The sequence below is a fragment of the Paroedura picta genome, chromosome 6 (assembly GCF_049243985.1).
Source record: "Paroedura picta isolate Pp20150507F chromosome 6, Ppicta_v3.0, whole genome shotgun sequence".
Lineage (NCBI taxonomy): Eukaryota > Metazoa > Chordata > Lepidosauria > Squamata > Gekkonidae > Paroedura > Paroedura picta.
This window is the reverse complement of record NC_135374.1, coordinates 95,723,286-95,744,447: the sequence shown is the minus strand read 5'-3', so window position 1 is coordinate 95,744,447 and position 21,162 is coordinate 95,723,286. Positions and strand designations below refer to the sequence as shown.

Sequence of the window (21,162 nt, the reverse complement as noted above, 5' to 3'; positions counted from 1 at the left end):
TTTCCTCAACTCTTTGTCAACAGTGTGATGAAAGTATTCCTGGCACAGTATAATATACTAGAGGCAAAGCCCGTTGCACCTGCACTGTGACCTTCCTGGGTTCTGGACCTCCTCCCCCTAGCTCCCCGGTTGATCTTGACATCCAGTGTGGTGAAGCGGTTAAAGAATATGAAGGGCTGGGTTTGATTCCTGACTCCTCCTCCACATGCAGCCAGCTGAGTTGCCAACTTCCAGGTGGGGGGCTGGAAACTTTCAAGAAGATGAAAGAGAGAAAGACAGGATAAAACAGAGAGAGGAAGAAAGAGACAGAGAAAGAAAAAGAGAGAAAGAAAGAGGGGGAAGGAAGGGAGGTGGGAAAGAAGGCATCAGTTCTCCTGGAAAAAACAGCTGCTTTGGAGGGACACTGATTCTCCTACCCCCATACAATGGGGTCTACACGGTCATCACAGCCCCACCTTACCATTCAGGCAGGCCATGGAGAGATGAGCTGCCACCTTTCTGCCCCCTCACGTTTCTTAAAGGATGGGGCCAGGCAGGGAAGGGTGCAGGGGGTGTGTGTCTCCTTCCTGCACTTTCCTCCACATCTCTCAAGGGCTAGGCTCAGTGGGGAAGGTTGCCAGATCCCCCCAAATCCTCTGAGAAGAGGGAGGGTGAAAGAAAGCAAAGAGCACTCTGCCAAGTTCCAGGACCATGAGGAGGTTGTGAGCCCAGGTCCTGTTAGTGAGGACTCCTTGGAGGAAAACCCTTGCCAGGAGCTCCCAGCTTCTCCTTAGCCTCAGCTGTAACTTAGCCAAGCCAGATGTTCAATAGGCAAAGAGCTCTGACCAGCAGAAGGGAATGGAGCTGCAGACAAATCAGTGCTTAGATTCCAAAGTTGTTGCAGGATCTCCTCATTCCTCTGCCCAGCTGCAGATCCCTGCCTTGTCAGCCCACCTGGGTCACCTGAGCCAATTAAGCAATGCCAGCTATGTGCTGGAAGAGAGCTCTAGTCTAAAAGGCACAACACCACATTAGCAAGACAGCTGTTGACTGCAGAAAACTGTGAGTTTTCACAGAGTGTGGCTATATTAACTTGCTGGGAGGCCTGGGTTGTGGAACTTCTTCTGCTAATGCCCTTGGACTGACTGGCAAACAGTAGGAAGAGGAGGACAGATAAGACACACAATTGACCCTCATTAGGAGACTGCTCTCTCCCTATTGGAGGCACGCCCCCCAGGGAGGGTCAATCAGGTAGGGAGTGATTTGTCTGCACACAATTTGAACTGATTGGCCCTCATTGGGAAAGTGCTCTCTCCCTATTTGCGGCACACCCCCAGGAAGAATCAATCAAGTGAGTTGTCTGCATGCAACTTGACCTTTATCATGTTTAGTAATTAGTGACTAAGGTAAGAATTAGATTTACGTTGTACATTGTGGTAGATAATCTCCTAACTCTGTGCTCTGGTTCCTACTTTTAGTAAGCAGAACAGTGGGAGCCCAAATATTGGGACTGGACAGCATTGTCCAACACTCTAGGAATTTCCCCAAGCTGGCTCATGGTATCTCACAATTCCAAGAAAACTACAGGAATAAAACATCAATCTACATTTATCTGCTTTAAACAATAACAGCATCAGCTTTTTAGATGTGGGAAATATCACGTTTCCCCCAATCCTGCCCCTCAATTAGTCTCCAGTTTGGTGTAGTGTTTAAGAGAAAAGTGGCATCTTTGAACCAATTCTTCTTCTTCAGTAATATCAGGGCTCTCTCAGCCTCACTTACCTCACAGGGTGTCTGTTGTGGGGAGAGGAAGGGAAGGCAATGTAAGTCACTTTGAGACTTCTTCTGGTAGAGAAAATCATATAAAAATCAACTCCATCATTCTCCTGGCTGGCAAACCCTAGAAGAATACAAAGAATGATGAGAAAGAGTTTTGTGAGAAAGCCCCCATGTACTTTGCCCAGGGTTCACATCCTAACATATATTTGATGTTGTGCCAGCAGAATAACTTTTGCACCCAAATTTGCATACATCAGGACTTACCATAAACTATTAAGAACATTAGCTTGGCTGTCAAAATCATAAATAAATAAATAAACAGGGGGGGGAAACAAACTGAGAAGTAGATGAAACTCACAAACAATAATTCTACTGAAGTCGGGCTGTGGAAGATTCCGAAATGGAGCACTTCCCAGAGACCAGTGGGTCATGCTTTAAATGCTTTCACATTGACAGCCATCTGCAGGAAGATCCAATTAAGGCATGCAGATTATGAAGAGATTGGAAACCTCTATGCCTTGGCATGCATCACAGAATCTAGGGATATACTCAAGCCTGGAGGCTTCTGGGCAGGTCTAGACAGCAGAGGGAAAGTCAAGCTAGGTTGATATGAAACTTACCATAGTTCAATGACTCCTAATTCTATAATTTACAGCAAGCCAGGCACAGCCAGACATCAAATTTACCACCGGTAAAAATCCTAAACAAAATGCTGGTTATGCTTGAAGCAATTATTAATGGTGCAATTCAAGTGGTCCTACACTACACAAGCTTAGATCCTTCTGAGGGTGTAGCTTCTCTTAGGATGGTGCTATAAATACAGCTCATCATTTCTTAAACAAGGAACAAATACTGATGTACAGAATTTCTTTAGACATTTGAGGGCTTTAGATTCTTTGCTTTTTATAAACAGAGCAAGGGACAAAGCTTAAGGACAAATGTTTTTAACTGGTGGACGGTTTGGACATATTCATTGATCCTAGGGAATGTTACGATTATTGTGATCAAATGCCACATTATTTCCCATGAACATCAACTTTACAAGCCTAGACTAAACAGCTTGTAAACATTATTCTTTGTAATTTATATTCGGCTTGACCGTGCAACTATACCGTGGACTAAAAATGCTGCACTTTCCGCCATGTGATTAATGTCAACCTGAAACACCTAAAAAGCCATTTATCACTAGTCATTCTCTGACATCAGGTAAAACCTGTTTGTCTAGAAGTGTGCTCAAATATACTTGTCTAAACAGTTTGTAATACATAAAGCATAGGTCTTCAGCATAGGTCTGGAAGTGAAATGTATGCTTTATTCATCGGATGCGAAATACTGTATTTTCCCAAGAGAGCATGACTGTATAATTTATATTATTTACATGGAGATGACTTTATAGCTTCAAACTTCAAGGTTCAATGGGGAAAAGCCAGGGTAGTAGGGAAGGCTTTCAACAGAGACTGCAGATGTTCTAGTTTAATGTGATGTAGCCTTCTAAAAGGACAAAAAAAAAATCAGTGGGCATTATGTAATCCTGGCAGCAGTTCATTCAAATAAATGTCACGTAACAACAAGGGATCCTTCTGACACCAAGCAATGATAAAGACCAAACATCTGTAATTAGGAGAAAAATACAAAAATGAAAAATAAGACTCCACTGTAAACATGTTTTACACATTTAGAAGCCATAACAATGACTTTAGCTCCCTTGTGTGCCTTTTAACTTTAAGTAGTAAAAATGTGCTAGGATTTATAGGAACCCTGTGGTTCTTACACAAGTAAAAGGAAATGGGGCACAATACAGTGTAAGTTCTCCTGTGCTAACTCCATATTATTAATATCATTGACATTACTTGCATGCTACTTTAAAGACTAAAATAAGCAAAACTGAACTTAATGTCTAAATATCCATGGAGGTAAAGACAATGAGAAAAGAGAGAGAGAAAGAGAGAGAGAGAGAGAGAGAGAGAGAGACTACCCAGGGTTACCATTGTGAATGGCAACACAAATATTCCAGTTCAAAATTTAATTTTAGATATTCTCCAATGTAAACTATAATTTATAGGAATGGAATATCCAGGTCTGAGCAATCCCACAGATGAATCAAGAAACAGAATAGGTAAAATCCATTAATCTGTACACAAATTAATGACATGGTGCTTTAAAGGGGGAAGCAATAACATGGGTGACTACAGTGGAAGGCAACTGCAAAACGCCTGTGCTTCTCATTTCCCTTGAAAGCCCCTTGCTTTCATTTGTAACAATACGTTGGGTGTGTTAAAAGGTAAAGGTAAAGGTATCCCCTGTGCAAGCACTGAGTCATGTCTGACCCTTGAGGTGATGCCCTCTAGCGTTTTCATGGCAGATTCAATACGGGATGGTTTGCCAGTGCCTTCCCCAGTCATTACTGTTTACCCCCCAGCAAACTGGGTACTCATTTTACCGACCTCGGAAGGATGGAAGGCTGAGTCAACCTTGAGCCAGCTGCTGAGATTGAACTCCCAGCCTCATGGGCAGAGCTTTCAGACTGCATGTCTGTTGCCTTACCACTCTGCACCACAAGAGGCTCAGTTCAACTTATGGTGACCTATGAATTCATGTTCTCCAGAATGTTCTGTTGTTAACAGCCTTGCTCAGATCTTGCCAACTGCCTTGACTTCTTCGATTGAAACTGTCCTTCTCCTGTTGAGTCTTTTTCTTTTCTTGCTGCCTTCAACTTTTCCTAGCATTATTGTATTTTCTTCCATTGTCCATTTTATTCCTCAATCAAGCTCACTGCTGTGTAAAAGAGAACATAAGATTGGATGAACATAAGATTCAGTTTCTTTTGACATCCCAGAACCCTGATATAATTGAACCAGTTGCAAAGTTTTTATAACTTGCCATGAGAAATCATGAATGTATTATGTCTTAGATGTCATAGTCCCATTGTATACGGCACTGGTCAGACCACACCTGGAGTACTGTGTGCAGTTCTGGAGGCCTCACTTCAAGAAGGACGTAGATAAAATTGAAAGGGTACAGAGGAGAGCGACGAAGATGATCTGAGGCCAAGGGACCAAGCCCTATGAAGATAGATTGAGGGACTTGGGAATGTTCAGCCTGGAGAAAAGGAGGTTGAGAGGGGACATGATAGCCCTCTTTAAGTATTTGAAAGGTTGTCACTTGGAGGAGGGCAGGATGCTGTTTCTGCTGGCTGCAGAGGAGAGGACACGCAGTAATGGGTTTAAACTTCAAGTACAACGATATAGGCTAGATATCAGGAAAAAGTTTTTCACAGTCAGAGTAGTTCAGCAGTGGAATAGGCTGCCTAAGGAGGTGGTGAGCTCCCCCTCACTGGCAGTCTTCAAGCAAAGGTTGGATACACACTTTTCTTGGATGCTTTAGGATGCTTAGGGCTAATCCTGCATTGAGTAGGGGGTTGGACTAGATGGCCTGTATGGCCCCTTCCAACTCTATGATTCTATGATTCTATACTCTAAAGCATGATCTTTGCCTTTGTTTTCTTTAGCAGTGAATCCTTTTGCACTTTCCCTTCTTATATTGTACTTTTATATGCTATTAAGGGCTTGTTGTTGTTGTTGTTGTTGTTGTTGTTGTTCTCGTTTGCAGTGTCTTTTGCCATTTTGTTATGTTACTAAACTACAAGAGCCTCAGTTTAGTCATTCCAGTTCCAGGGAGCGTCCAAGCTTGTTTTGGTCCAGAACCCACTTCTATGTCTTTACAGTATCCATAAGACTGTTCTCCAACAACACATTTCTATCAACTTTCTTCCTATCAGTTTTCTTCATTCCAGTTTTCATCCAGACATACTAATGGGGAATACCATGGCATAAGTGCAGAAGAATTATATGCAAACACCAAGGTGCCTCAGTCACCAGCCAAAAATGCCCGACACAAATTGGAACCACTTATACTAGATAAAGGGCTCTGAAACAGCTCCCAAATAATAAGGTTCCTGGCATAGATACCATTCCAGTAGAATGATTCAGATCTGTTCCACCACCAGCAATCACAGTATTATGTCAAAAAGTCTGGGAAACTGGCAGATGGCCAATAGACTGGAAAAGGTCCGTTTTTATCCCATTACTAAAGAAAAGTGATGCTCGCATCTGCTCAAACTATTGAACTATAGCCCTGATCTCCCATGCGAGTAAAATTGAAGATCATTCAGAATGGTCTCAAATCAACCATTGATGCTCAGCTACTGGATGTCCAGGTTGGTTTTTGACATGGTCATGGCACCTGAGAACACATTGCAAATTTGCACTGGATTCTTGAAAAAACCATGAATATCAAAAGGCCATTTATTTGTGATTTATTGATTATTCTAAAGCATTTGACTGTGTTGATCACAAGAAGTTATGGGATGCCTTAAATGAACTGGGAGTGTCGTCCCACTTAACCTACCTTGTCAGTTCATTGTACACCAACCAGGAGGCCACAGTATGAACAATATATGGTTCAAGGTCAGCCAAGGAGTGAGAGAAGAGTGCATCTTATCACCCTTTCTTTTTAACCTTTATGCAGAGGTAATTATGCAGAAGCTTAATCTGGAAGAATCTATGATCAGAGTCAAAATTGGAGGTCGTAACATCAATAATCTCCGCTATGCAGATGATACAATACTCCTTGTGGAATCGACGCATGTTCTGAAGACCCTGATAAAGAGACGAAAAGAAGAAAGTGAAAAGATGGGACTATACCTAAATATCAAAAAGATCAAGATCATGACAACCACTGGCAGTAGCACCAAAGTCATGATTGACAATGAGAACATTACATGTATTGATGATTTCATCTTTCTTGGCTCTATGATCACTCAAAGCAGTGGGTGCAGCCATGAAATCAAATGGCGAATAACACTGGGATGCATTGCAATGTTAAGCATGAACCAAATATGGAAAGATAAAGATATCAGCCTTAATACAAAGTGCTGGCTAGTCAACGTCATTGTCTTCCCCGTAACAAGTTATGGATGTAAAAGCTGGACCCTGAAGAAAGAAGACAGGAGGAAAATAGATGCTTTCGAATTATGGTGTTGGAGATGAATGCTGAGAATACCATGGGCAGCCAGAGTTACCAACAAGATTGTTTCTGACAGGAGCAAACCAACTATGTCATTAGAAGGCAAGATATTACAGGTAAATCTCACTTACTTTTAACACATCATACGATCAAACTTGTTCGAAAAATCATTAATGCTCGGCATGGTCAGCGGCCAAAGGAAACGTAGTCGCCAAAGGATCCGCTGTTTTGACACTATCAAAGCCAATACAGGGATGACCATGAACCAACTAAAAGAAGCAATCATTGACAGTATGGCAAAAACGTTTCTATGGAATTGTCGAGGGTTGAACATGACTGAAAGGATAACATCATCATCATCATGGCATAAATTAACTCAATCTTGGTTTCCAGCAACACATCCCTGTACTTAAGAATCTTTTCCAGCTGGCCTCATGACTGCCCTCCCCATTTCAATCTCCTTTTGATTTCATGGGCACAGTCTCCCTTTTGCTTGATGATGGAGCTGAGGCATAGAAAACCTTGAACAATTTCATTTTCTTCATCATCAACCTGAAGTTGTGTAATTCCCCAACAGTCATTACTTTTGTTTTCTTGTTCAGTTGTAATCCTACTCTGGCAATTTCTGCTTTAACCTTCATCAGGAGTTGTTTCAAGTCTTCACTGTTTTCTGCTAGTACTGCAGGTCTCAAATTGTTAATGCTCCTCCCACCAATTTTAATTCCACCTTTGTCTAACTTTAATCCAGGTTTCTTTATGATATGTTTTGCATATAGATTGAAGAGATAGGGAGATAAAATACATCCCTGTCTGACATCTTTGCCAATTGGAAACCATTCTCTTTCACTATATGTTGTCTTGAGAGTGGCTTCTTGTTTGGAGTACAGGTTGCCCACCAAAAGGAAAATTCATGGTCTGTGCCACAACTGGTCCCTGGTCTTGTTTTAGCAGACAAAATACAGCTTCTCCATCTTCTGCTTCTGATTATGTAGTCTGTTTGATTTTTATATTGGCAAACCAGTAATATCCTGTTTGGTTGCCTGAAAAATGTCTTTGCAATGAACAAATTGTTGTCTTCACAGAATTCTGTGTGTCACTCCAATGAGTCATTCTCCTATCACAAATCTTCCAACAATTTTTGATTCTGTTTTGTTTTCTACTTTTGCATGCCAGTGACCTATGATTATCAGCACATCTTGTTTAGGGGTGTGATAAATTTCTTCCTATATACTTGAATAAAAGCTTTCAATTTCTTCTTCATCAATTTCTTCTTCATCCAAAAGGAAGACATACATAGCAGGTGATATGAAATAAATGGGGTTGACCTTGTCAAATGGTGATATTAGAAGAGTTGGTTTTTACACTCTACTTTTCTCTAACAGAAGGAGTCTCAAAGTGACATAATCACCTTCCCTTCCTCTCCCCACAACAGGCACCCTATCAGGTAGGTGGAGCTGAGAGACCTCTGAGAGGACTGTTCAGTGAGAAGAGCTCCAACAGGACTGTGATGAGTCCAAGGTCACCCATCTGGCTGCAGGTGGAGGACCCAGGAATCAAACCCAGCTCGCCAGATTAGAAGACATCTCTCTTAACCACTACACCAAGCTTGCTCTCGAGACAGTTGATCACATATTATGACACTATCCCTACTATAATTATATGTTTCTGATATATTGCAATGATTTAAATAAATTCTCCCAGAAGATCAGGCTCCTCAAAGAAATCACTTGTAACATAGCAAGATTTTGTATAATGGCATGTGCAATACAAAAGCAGATGGTCGAGTCTTCAAGTGACTGATCGCCCTTGACTGTGAAATGTGTGCAAGAATTTGTGAAATGTGTGACTATAACAGCACACTTAATTCTTCTTTTGGGGGGGGGGATGGGTCTTGGCATTACATGGCAGCTTTTGTTGTATTTATAAATCTTTTCTAAGCTGATCATGTATCAAAATAAACTGAACTAAACTGATATGAAATTTACCCTGGAGAGCCATTGCCAGTCAAAATAAACTGGACCAATGGTTGGATTCAGTTTCATTTTGCTTCATCTTGCTGCCTATCCTGAGTCTTTGGAATACCCTGTGGCCAGCCATCAAGTGAACTACACCTTGACTTTCATTCACATTCTTTCTACCTCTTCTGGATCTCTTGAGATACTATTAAAATTTTTACCTCCCTATCACCAAGGCTTCTACAAAAACATTTGCCAGATGGTTGTTGTAAGTAGTCTAAGCTAACAAATAAATGGGCATAAGAGCTCAATAGCTATTTTAGTGCCAAAGTGGATCATGAAGAGTTCAGAAAGGAGCTTAAGTCATTGGCTTCAGTCCCTATTATCTTAGCGCATACAGGCTCCAGGTTATGCTCTGTTTTTGCAAGGATATTGTACTTGGAGAGGAATATTGTAAAAGGCAAAAAGTCACACCATGTGAATACCTATGCTGAGCTATTACACTCCCATCAAGCAATGAGCCAGCTTCGTGTAGTGGTTAAGAGCGGTGGCTTCTAATCCGGAGAGACGAGTTTGATTCCCCACTCCTCCACATGCAGCCAACTGAGTGACCTTGGGCTCACCACAGCACTACTAAAGCTGTTCTGACTGAGCAGTAATATCAGGGCTCTCTCGGCCTCACCCACTTCACAGAGTGTGTGTTGTGGGGAGAGAAAAGGGAAGGTGACTGCAAGCCAATTTGAGATTCCTTCAGGTAGAGAAAAGTAGCATATAAGAACCAACTTTCTTGTTCTTCTTATTCAATATGTTCAGGAAAGAAATTATTCTGGTCCTAGCATTGTTCAAGTTTGAGTTTTGAAAGGCTTTGGGCAGATTTTCAGATAGCCCTGCCATGAAAAGAGCACATGGCCTTTGAAGGTCGGTTCAGGATCTGACCCAAGTCTATTCATTGGGGCATTCTCTCAAGGAAGTGTTCTTATGAGGGCATTTTGTGTTTTCATAGGAAGGAGTTTTCTTTAATTCCTAAACTATAAGCAGGTGCAAAAGATGCATAATCAAGGGGCATGGTATTTTCATAACCCAGGTGCTGTAGCTAACCAGAGATTGTGAATTTCATGAACTTTGTCAGTTTCATAAAGAGAGCTGCATGTCTGCCCATGTGTTGTTGATCATTCTAATTTCGGAATGGAAGTGCTATAGTCCATGTGGCTGCATAGTTCTCCTTGGCACGCGGCGAAATGTAAAAGCATTCTGTGTTAGAATATGTGATTGGCTATATTAGCGTCATCTTTATATAATCATCATTCTTATTGCATCCAATGAGGCAAACGGTATTTTATAAAGAAAACGTCAGAGTGATCCTTAGCCTAGGAGTTTCTCTTGTGCATCAGCAGCACAGTATCCAAAGACGTGTGAACGAGGCCAGAAATGTTAAGATTTCCGCCTTGCAGCCCCATCCTAATCAGTGACTCCACTTCTAGGTAATTGGTTTCAACTAATTTAGGCTTAAATAACTCAACTGTTACTTTAGCACAAGTTCATACTGGAAAATATCTCATCTTTGCCTATAGTATCTTGGATTTTTCCAATTAGAAGACTCTGGAGTCATGTGTATGTAGGGTTGCCAGCACTGGGTCAGGAAATACCTGGCGATTTGGGGAATGAAGTCTGATGACGCTGGCACTTGGGAAGGGGAGGGACTTCAATGGGGTTCAGAGTCCATTTTCTAAAGTGTCCATTTTCTCCAGCTGAACTGATCTTTGTCTCCTCGAGATCAATTGTAAAACCAGGAAATCTCCACCCATCACTTGGAGACTGGTACCCCTTTGTGTATGGCATCTTAGTGGTCAAGTATTCTCAAGATTTTTTTATATACTACAGTTTATATGTGGATCCTCTCCAGGCTTTTAGAGGCTGTTTGTACAGATGGCTTGCTTTGAGATTTTTACATGGATCCTTTGCTATGTTCAGGTTGTTTCCTTCAAGTTAAACCAAAAACCCAACAGCATTTAATTGAGTTGTATTCATCCACTTAAACCCACGTACACAAAAAGACAGTTTACATCTGATGCCTTTATTGGATTTGTCTGGGAAATTAATTCATCCGGGGATGTATATGAGAAAGAAGGAAAGAACCTGCCTTCGAAGAATTAATTGCTAACTTCCGCTCAATACTATTACATCAGCAGATTATGAGAACTACGGGTTTCTTCCATCTCATGGCTTTGCAATCAGGTGCTAACTTCTTCTTTATTAGTTTCAGTTCCCTTTGCTGCCATGAGCTTTCAAGAAATCCTCTTTCTCTTCCCCCGCCACTAAAAAAACACTGCTAAAATTGGGTTGTTAGTTAAAAACAGTAAACGGGCAATAATGGCAGTTCTTCCTTTTAATTCAAAAACAGTTAGTTAAGTGCCCCCAATCAGCTTTAATGAGTTTCTTGTGAGCATCTTCCAATATTATTACAACATTAAAATGATATCACTTTAGGTAGTGGCACAGTCGCACAGGGGTGATACGATGCCTGGCTTAACTATTATTGAGCACACAAGTGATACTAGAGTCACTGAGCTTTGTGCACACAATTTTGGTGTAGTGGTGTAGTGGTTAGGAGTGCGGACTTCTAATCTGGCAAACCGGGTTTGATTCTGCATTCCCCCACATGCAGCCAGCTGGGTGACCTTGGGCTCGCCACGGCACTGAGAAAACTGCTCTGACCAAGCAGTAATATCAGGGCTCTCTCAGCCCCACCCACCTCACAGGGTGTCTGTTGTGGGGAGAGGAAAGGGAAGGCAAATGGAAGCCGCTTTGAGACTCCTTCGGGCAGAGAAAAGTGGCATATGAGAACCAACTCTTCTATTCTATTTTGTATGTTTTACTCCTCCCCCCCGAGAGGTGCACCTCAACTATATTTTGCAGTACCTCTGTAAAACCGATCGTCATCCAGTTAATTGCCATACACAGGATATGTCATCATCCTGAGATGTTGCACACTTCTCATTCAGCTGAAGTCAATGGGCTTAGAAGTGTGCAACTTAGAATAGTACTGTAAGTAACTGGGAATCAATCCTTTTTCATTATAATTTTTAATCCAATGTATCGGGTTTCCCCTCGCTTACTTCAGCTTAATAGAGCTTGGGATGAGGGTGTGCACCGGGCTTCTGTCATCTATTGTGATCTACCAATACAAGTTATATTTCGAAAGCAACGTGGAATCTCTTATCAGTTAGTCATGCAAGGCTTTCTTCTCTAGCTGACCCTTCTCGAGTTAAGGATCACAGATTAACTTGATAAAGTAATCCTGAGTACGGTTGGATCATATCCTGATCAGGTCACAATCGGGCAGCTGATTTGCCAATGATGATTTAACTGTATCTGGTGGAGGGACTGCTGTACTTTTTTTCCAGTGTGGCACAGGACAGGACAGCACAATCTACAAGTTAGGGCACTGTAATGCTGCCGGATAGAGTTGATAGTTGTGGGTCACTTTTCTCAGCCAAAACACAGAGTTAAACCAACTGTCAAGCAGAGAAACGGCCGGCGAACCCGTGCTGTTTACATATTTCGACCAAACGTAAGGTCATGACAATGGCTGCCAAATTATTTGGATCAGAAGGATTGTTTCTGTTTGTTCTTTTACACCTATGCAGTTTTCCAAAGCGTCTTACGAGTTGAAGTTTCTCCTCACACTTCTAGATCTTAAAAAAGAAGTGAAAACATTTAAAAAGAGAACTACTCTTTTTTTTAAAAGTTTTTACTCCTCTGTTTAGCACATGTAGAAGCACCCCACCACCAGGGAAAGAATATTTTAAAAGCAAGCACACCCTAATCACACTAGACAAAAAAAAAAAAAGCCGAAATTAGGCTGTGATGGAGGACAGACAATTCTGGAAAAGTCTTCCTTTAGACGTTCTACTAGGGAGCCAACTCTGTCATTAGCCAAGACTGCCCTAATTGGCTACCTTCAAATATTTAAGCAACTAAACATCAAAAAGCTTTTTCTTAAGAACATAAGACAAAGCATGCTGGATCTGTCCAAGATCCACTTCGTCCACCATTGTTTGCAAGAATACTAGCGATGACTAGCGATGACCATTGTTTGCAAGAATACTAGCGATGACTAGGTTTTCTACCAGAGATTTGCCACTAGTCCACCAGTGGAGCATAAAGTAGCTTTCACACACTCCTGTTATGACATTGTCAATCATGAGCTTTTTATAATTAATCACAGTGAGAAGTTATTTCTCTTCCACTCTATAATATAGCCCTTATTCTGGTATTCTCTAAAGCTACTGCGTCCTCTCCTTCCCATTTCCCACTTCAAATACAATTATCAACACTTTAAATACAAACACTTAATAAAATAAAATAAATATGTAAACATATTCACCAATCAGACAAAATAAATCTTAAAAAAAATGCACATCAAGTCCATCATTAGAAAACAGTGAACTATTCTGAAGAAGACACTTCCCAAACATTAGTATCACTCCTTGCTGCTACTCCCTTGTTTGTAACGGTACTGGGGTAGATCCTATCCTATAACTCCACTGATTAAAGTTCATTTAATTATTTACTGGAAGTATTTATATTCCACCTTTCCCCTGGCTCAAATCTGAAGCCTTCCTCCAATCTAATGAGACTTCCTACCACTTAAGTGACTCTTCTGTTGGTAGAAGAGCTGCTTCCATTTGTAGAAAGGCTTAAAGAAAGCTACTGGAAGGATAGTTGGTTCCACCCCAATCACTGCTCGTCTCAATTTGGTTTTATAAAGGTTTTTACCATGCCATTTTGTTCTGATTGTATTAGTGAGTTCCTCCTGTGCAAGAAGCCCCCTGCTGACACAAAACACTCTTGTACTAGCAACTAGAGGGTCTTGTGTCCACAGAGGGCTTGGTACATCAAAGGAATGCACCACTGCAAGTGCAATAACACGGTAGGATCTAATGCTTGAATAACCCGTAGTCTTAAAACTGCTACATATGAATAAAAGTTATCACCAAATCTGTACAATCAAGAGTACATATAGAGACATTGTTATAAATGATCATCAATTAACATCCTTTCAGACATTTACTGCTGATTATCACCCATCTGTTCACCTCCACAACTCATCTGTTAACCTGACAAGACTCTGGACCATGTACTTTTGGAAACTTTCTCAAAACCATTTAGAGGCCTCTCTTCTCAGATTCCAAATGGTTGCAATGAGTAAATTACAATAGCAGACAGCTGGATTTTGATCTGTTTCAAATTCTATGGAAAATGAAACATTATGGATTATGAACTTATTATTTAGAAGAAGCAGGTCTATGCAACCTGCATGCATCGCTTTAAAAACCTGCCTGTGCTCCTGTATCGCTAAGAGATAACATGCATACTTAGGACAGAAGCTCTGGCTTGTTTTTTTTTTTTTTTTTTTAAAGGCAGCTCAAAGATAATCTTACAGATTGCATAGAAGAGAGCAGGTGTGTTGTTTCATTTTTCATGTACCTCTATGGAAAAGTCCCCATGTCTAAAGGTAAAGGTAAAGGTATCCCCTGTGCAAGCACCGGGTCATGTCTGACCCTTGGGGTGACGCCCTCCAGCATTTTCATGGCAGACTCAATATGGGGTAGTTTGCCAGTTCCTTCCCCAGCCATTACCATTTACCCCCCCCCCCCAGCAAGCTGGGTACTCATTTTACTGACCTCGGAAGGATGGAAGGCTGAGTCAACCTTGAGCCGGCTGCTGGGATTGAACTCCCAGCCTCATGGGCAAAGCTTTCAGGCTGCTGCCTTACCACTCTGCGCCACAAGAGGCTAATTTGTGACAGGGAAGATACCCAGATTCTAAGATGAACATGAGAGTTTGAGACTACACATCAGCAGTGGAAAGCAAATGGAGAAAAGCCAAGAGAAAGAGGGAAGGCAGATAAACCCAAAGAGGAGTTGCAGGCCTTATTTTTCATTCTCTCTGTCTGATGCAAGATCAGTTCAAATGAAATAGTGGGATTTCAGCTGCATTTGTTCCGCTGATGTAAATGGTCCCCAGAAGATTTTCAATCCAACCACTTCAGCTTAGCTGTTTTAGGGGCTGGAACGTTTGCTGCTTAACAGAACTGACAAAAGGTCCATTGACTTTAAATAAGGTCTCCCATGGATCACCGATTCAACAAGCTTTTCTTTAAAAGAGGCAGCCTTTCCCGGGCTTTCAGGACGGGTCTGGTTTTGATGCAAAGCAAGCGAGCGGTTGACCAGCCACGGTGGCACAAGAAGACGCCCCAGCTGTAATGTACAAAAAGCACACATTGAGCTAATAGAACCTTGAGGGAAGGTGGTTTCAATAAAGAATTCTCTTTATACTGGAGGCATTACTTGAGATTTACGTCCTGTAGACCATGATGACAACTCAATAATGATTGCTCCAGACCCTTATAGTAATAAGATTTAATATTGCAATGTTTCCAGAAATGTGCTTTTTGAAATATTATGAGTCAGAAAATGCTCTTCTGAAGCTGAACCTCATCAACAGATTTTATGGGTTTGAATTCAAAGAATTATAGAGCATGCTTTTTAAAATGGAGGGGGGAGACTCTACCTGAGCAAATTAGTTAAATATTCCTTATTTACGACAGAGTGTAAGTTAGAATGCAATATATCTTCTTCTTCTTTTTTTTTGCAAGGGGGAGAACCTTTTCAAATTTACATTTTGGGGAGTAAAGTTGAATCACAGTGAACTGTGAAGTTTCGCACTGGAGTATGTTTGAAACAATGGAAATTTGGCAAAGCTAGTTCTGGAATTCTAGACTATTCTGCTTACGTAGGGGGGTTTGCAACTGACTTCAACAGAAGCAAGTTTAAAAAAAATGCAAATCGGAACAAAATATTACTCTATATAATCTATCAATTTTCCTTTAAATAATCTCACCGCCACCTGGTGGTACGAGGCAGCCACCTGCACTCTCCTGGGCATGCCACCATTTTGCTCCCAACCCCCAAGAAGAAGAAGAGTTGGCTCTTATATGCCGCTTTTCTCTACCTGAAGGAGACTTCAGACACCCTGAGAGGTAGGTGAGGCTGAGAGAGCTGCCCTGTGAGAACAGCTCTACCAGGACAGTGGTGAACCCAAGATCACCCAGTTGGCTGCATGTGGGGGAGTGGAGAATCAAACCTGGTTTGTCAGATTAGAAGCTCTTATAGAAGCCTCCAGATAGGGGAGGCCAGCACACAGGCTCACCATCCCCCCCTAGATTTTTTTGGGGGGGGGTTCTCCTTATTTAAAAAAGAAAGAAACAAAGGAAAACAAATTTCAAAGGCAATATTGCTTGTGCATTAAGTGATATTCTTTCCTTGGAATGAAAACAGATTTCTGCACACAATGCTTCTAGGTTGCTCAGTCAAATTTCATTTTGTTTGGGAATCACAGTGCCGTCGAGTTTTCTGATGTACAGATTTGCAACAAAAATTCTGTAATTGTAGCTTGTGAGATGTGTATGGCCAGCCATGGCATAAACAAACACACTGCTCAGGTTCTGAATGAAAACAGATTTCAGGAGAGGGACAGAGTTGTTTTCTTTCTTAAACAAAGGTTTATTTATGTTAGGTCTACTGTCAATCAGAACTCAAAAGCGGAGCTTAACTGGCTTAAAATTCCTTCTTAGCTCCTGGTGAGCCGTGTGAAGAGGAAATAAGATCAAGTGTCCAGGTGAGAAAGAGGGTGACTATGTCCTACAGTGTAGCTCCTTCCTTCCGCTGGACCACTGAATTGAATATACACAGGCATATGTTCCTGCTGTCTCTGTTTATGAGAGACAGTTTCCATTTTCTTGCACCATTTCCCCATTTTTTGGCATCTGTCCCTAGTAAATGACTGTTCGTAGTCTCCATCTCTCATCTTTTTTGAATGAGAGAGAGAAAGGATGTTGTTTATAAAACTGTGCTTTTATTATTATTATTGCTGGTAAAAGTATGTGTTTTTTACTCCCCCCCCCCATCTCTGTAGAAGTTCTGTTTCTGCATGGAGCTAAGTGCATCTTACTGTATGGTGAATCCACACTGTTGAATTCAATGCTGGTAAAAGTGAATGGGACTTACCCCATGGCATGATTGCTGCAGCGAGGAAGCTCCCATCACAGCAGGACATGCTGGAGTACTTGGGACTACATGTCCCATAGTAGTTTGGGGCGGGTATAGCTGGTGGCGGCTGATTGGAGGAGAGAGAGCATGCTGGCTCTCTCTGCCTCCTCCTCTCTGCCCTTCATAGAGAAGTGGGTAGGAGGCACCTGCCCTTGCTACGCTAAGGTGACCAAAAATCTGGCCCCGCAAGGCAGAACGCGCAGCGGCGGCAACAGGAGGGCCCCCCTCCCCCGACCCGTAAGAGGGCCCCCCTCCCCCAACCTTTATTTATTTGTTTGCTTGCTTGTTTGTTTATTTGTTTATACTTTGATTTATATGCCGTGCCTCTCCAGATGGTTCCCATTGCCACTTAACAGGCAAGTGGGGTAGGTCCTTGCGGTCTCATTGCTTTTCACTTCTGTCTAAATCCCCCCCCCTCCATACCATAGAGCATAGAATCATAGAGAACACTCTGGCATAATGACACATCTGTTTATCAATTTTTTTGTCAAAAGTGACCTCACACATCGGTGTAACATCAACAAAACTGTCCCCACCTGCTAAAGCCTCTTTGCATGCCAGATGGAAGAACTGCCAATATGGGGAATTTTCACAGAACATCTGAAAGAGATTGAAATTAGGGTTTTTTAAACTTCTGGGACAAGACAAGGAGGCTCAGATGAATGCAGGGCTACACACAAGGAGAGGAGTGAGTGGGATAAAGGGAGAACAGGTGCCACAAGGAGCTAATTTGGTGCCCATTCCCCATTTCGTCCATTCTGCCCTTTCTAGTCCTCCTGAGCAGCCAAAATGACCCACTGCTGGTTCCTTGCCTGAGGATTCACATGTCCAGCTGACTAAAAACATGGAAACCCTGCCAAGCCTTCTCTTGCACGTTTTAGCTGTAATCTAACAAGCAGAAATGTGCTCATGAAAATAAGAACAATCACCTGCTAATATGATAGGAATAGCATCGACAACTCTCCCTAGGGCACACCGATGACAGTAGCACATATGAAGCTGCCTTACACTCCATCAAAGTCAGTTTTGCCTACTGAGACAGGTAGTGGCTCTCTGAGGTCTCAGAAGCCTTCCACATCACCTACTGCAGTGGCCCCCAACCCCTGGTCCGGCGACCGGTACCGGGCCATGGATCAGTTGGTACCAGGCCGCGGCTCCTCCTCGTCCTCCTCCCTGTCTGCTGCCTTGTGGGCTGCCCTGCCACTCTGCCACCAGCTCGCCGCCATGGCTGGGGCTCCCCCTCGGCATGACACTGCGCAGCTGCTGCTGGCAGCGCCCCTCAGCAGGCGGCAGGAAGTCAGGGGCACTGGCAGGAAAGCAAGTGGAGCAGGGGCTCAGGTGGCGGCGACGTCCCTCGGCAAAAGACTACCCCCCCGGGCCTCAGTAAAACTGTCAAGCGTTGACCGGTCCCCAGTGATAAAAAGGTTAGGGACCATTGTCTTACTGGACTGGTCCTTTTAACTGGAGATGTTGGGGATAGAACTTGGGAGTTTCTGCACACCAAGCAAAAGCTCTGAGCCACAGCCTTTCCCTACTTCTTATCTCCACAATTTGCCTCTCACCCACACAAGTGATGTTGTGCTGACACCACGCAAGGAACTTTTGTGCCCATCAAATTGGAAGCAGATGTTTTCCACCAGGAGGTGTGGGTAATGAGATACCTATTGCAATTTTGATCACCCGTTTATGCACATCAGCCATATGTGAGATGTGCATGAACAGGTGATCAAAATCGCAATTACAGACACACAGACATGAGAGATTTTTTAAAATCCCTTTAGACCATGGTTTTGTGAAACCCTGGGGTTCCTTGATGGCCCTGTAAGGGTTTCCCGAATGGGTGAGAGTTAATTTTTTTAATATTTTAAAATTTTTGTTAAACATTAATCAGGTAATATGACCATATATGGTCAGATCTACCTACCCACTCCTCCCAAAATGGCCAAGAGGGTATAAGAAGGGGAGGAGCCATAGGTAGGCATGTACACAACTATGTTTCCCAACCATATTCTGCCCCATCATGCCTCTTCTGGGGTTCCTTGAATCCTGAAGAATATTTCAGGGGTTTCTGAACAGTAAAAAAAGTCGAGACAGGCTGCCTTAAACATTAGTTATACCCAAATGTTACAGCCCTCTGTACCAGGAGCCCAGCAACAGGAGCATGCAGCACCACAAGGTCCCTGATATTTTGACATTTCTTGTGCGGATATTCTGTGTACCTACAATCAAATCTCCGTCCATATAGAAACATTCCATGCATTGCCACAGTCACGTGAAATGGTAATAGCGCATATTGAAACCCTCGTTACGAGTAGCATGAACTCTCAGTGGTGGACATGGATGCACTGTCTGAAAGGGCAACTTACCAGGCCTCTCACAAAGGCAGAAGCATGTTGACTGGTGTTGAGGCAGCTTCATTGGTGTTGCAGAGAGAATACCAAAGGGGGGCCTCAGAGTGCTCAGATATGCAGCTTTGTGGAGCAATTTTTCAGCTGGTTTGATAAGGTAGCTGGGCAGGATGGCCTCCTTGTATTTGTTCACACATCTAATGAGTACCTCGGAGCGCAGACACCCACTTTTCTGGATCCTTCTCTTGTAGCTCGAGACAATCAAAGCCAGCTGCACAAATGTTTGAGGAAAAGGTGAACACAATCAAAGAGGTTGCGGGGTTTGAAAGGGAAACGGAGAGAAAGGGAGAGCTCAGAACAAGAGGAGATCAAACACTGTTTAAAATTCTAAGACAAGTTCCTGCATATTTTCCTCCCATTCTTTTGTGCGGTTATTCTTTCAGGATATCACGGGCCAAAACAGAAGTCTGGTTTTTATATACGTTTTTAAAAAAATACATATCTCACACAAAGAACATTTCTCCGTGTGTGTGACATATTCCTTCCAGAAAGACTATTCATGGTAGTTAGTCACACTTTAAAAATCAATTTTATTAATATCATATTTAAAGCTGTTCGCATTTACCCCTGTTGACTTCCATTGTTTTTCTTGCATTTGATCTTTATTTTTAAAATATGCTTCCCATTAACATGGAACACAGCCCCGTGTATGCGGAGACTTCTCAGTTCCCTCCCCACCTTTCTCTGGAAACGCCACTTCACACACAACGGTGCTTGCTCAAGGGCCAGCCTCTTGCCTTTGATAAGGTTGCAACAGAATAAATGTGTGTTGTGAAAGAGGGGCCAAATTGAGCTCTCAGTGGGAGAACTCCACCGCTGAACTCATGAGCTGATCAAAGGTGGCCTTGGTCAAATGTAAAACAAGTTTCCCAGTTAGCCTTTGGAGCTATGGGACGGATGGTGGTTGGGGAGGAACCCCAGACTTCTGTAAGGGAATGTATTCAACAGACACAAAACTTGGCGCCTCCAAACGGCAAGGATTAAAAGAGCTGGCTGATAATTATTTCACTCTTTGTGTAACACAGAAATCTCCATTGGTCTGTGCTGCTCTCACCACGCCATCTCAGCCTTGTGGTACATTGGTCTGTGTGACTGATCTTTGCCCAGTCAGCCCTTGGGTAAATAGACAGCAACCAAGAAAACGTGCTTCCGGAAACAGGAAGTTTTATAGGCAGCACTGGGCGTGGCAATCATGTATCCATTCACAGAGAAGCAAACAGAAGGAAGGAGGCAGCAGCAAGAGCTTTCCCCCTGGCCCTGTTCCTCATATGGTCACTGTCTGTCTTTGGTCAGAGCTTTGTTACTGTGGTTAGGGAATCCAATTCCACAGCACAGTACAATTTTACTGTTGACTTCTATCTGTTCTTCTGGGGAAGTGTGCCACCATTCCCCCACTCCCTTTACAGGCTTAAAAGCATGTCAAAGGAAAATGTTTATCTGGAAATTAATATTTCAAAATGTCTTTAAAAGGACTCATTCTATCCTTTCTTCAGGGTTCGCCAGAGCCTAGGCCCCCTTTCCCACTTTATACCGTGCAGATATCTTTTGCATGAACAATCACAAAACACTGGCCAAATGTTTTCCTTATGTAAATAAGCTAAACATGCAAATTAAATTTTTTAATCACAGAAAAGCTGCCTCCTTCTCCCAAGACTGTTTCATGGTTTCTGAGTACTACGGCTAGGACTAAGGAAGGGCTGATTATGGACGTAATTCTTTGTCAGAGTCGGAGAGAGTCCCTTTATTGGCATAAGGAGTTATCTATATAACTTATTTCAGAACAAGTCTCCCTTAATTCAGCAGAATTCAGTTGTACCAGTATCCCTTATTTATTTTATTTATTAATTACATTTGTATACCGCCCTCCCCTAAGACTCGGGGTTCACATTGAATGTAACAGAA

General features: G+C 42.4%; 1 long non-coding RNA gene across 1 annotated transcript in view; it reads right to left on the bottom strand.

Moving 5' to 3' along the window:
- Positions 1-4,433: 4,433 nt before the first annotated feature.
- LOC143840741 (uncharacterized) overlaps positions 4,434-21,162 on the bottom strand; it is a 36,154-nt gene continuing 19,425 nt past the window's right edge. Inside the window, exons 3-6 of the long non-coding RNA XR_013232366.1 lie at positions 19,219-19,471; positions 17,389-17,452; positions 6,166-6,416; positions 4,434-4,533 (exon numbers count right to left, since the gene is read on the bottom strand). This is a non-coding gene — a long non-coding RNA (uncharacterized LOC143840741). The remainder of the gene's footprint in view (positions 4,534-6,165; positions 6,417-17,388; positions 17,453-19,218; positions 19,472-21,162) is intronic.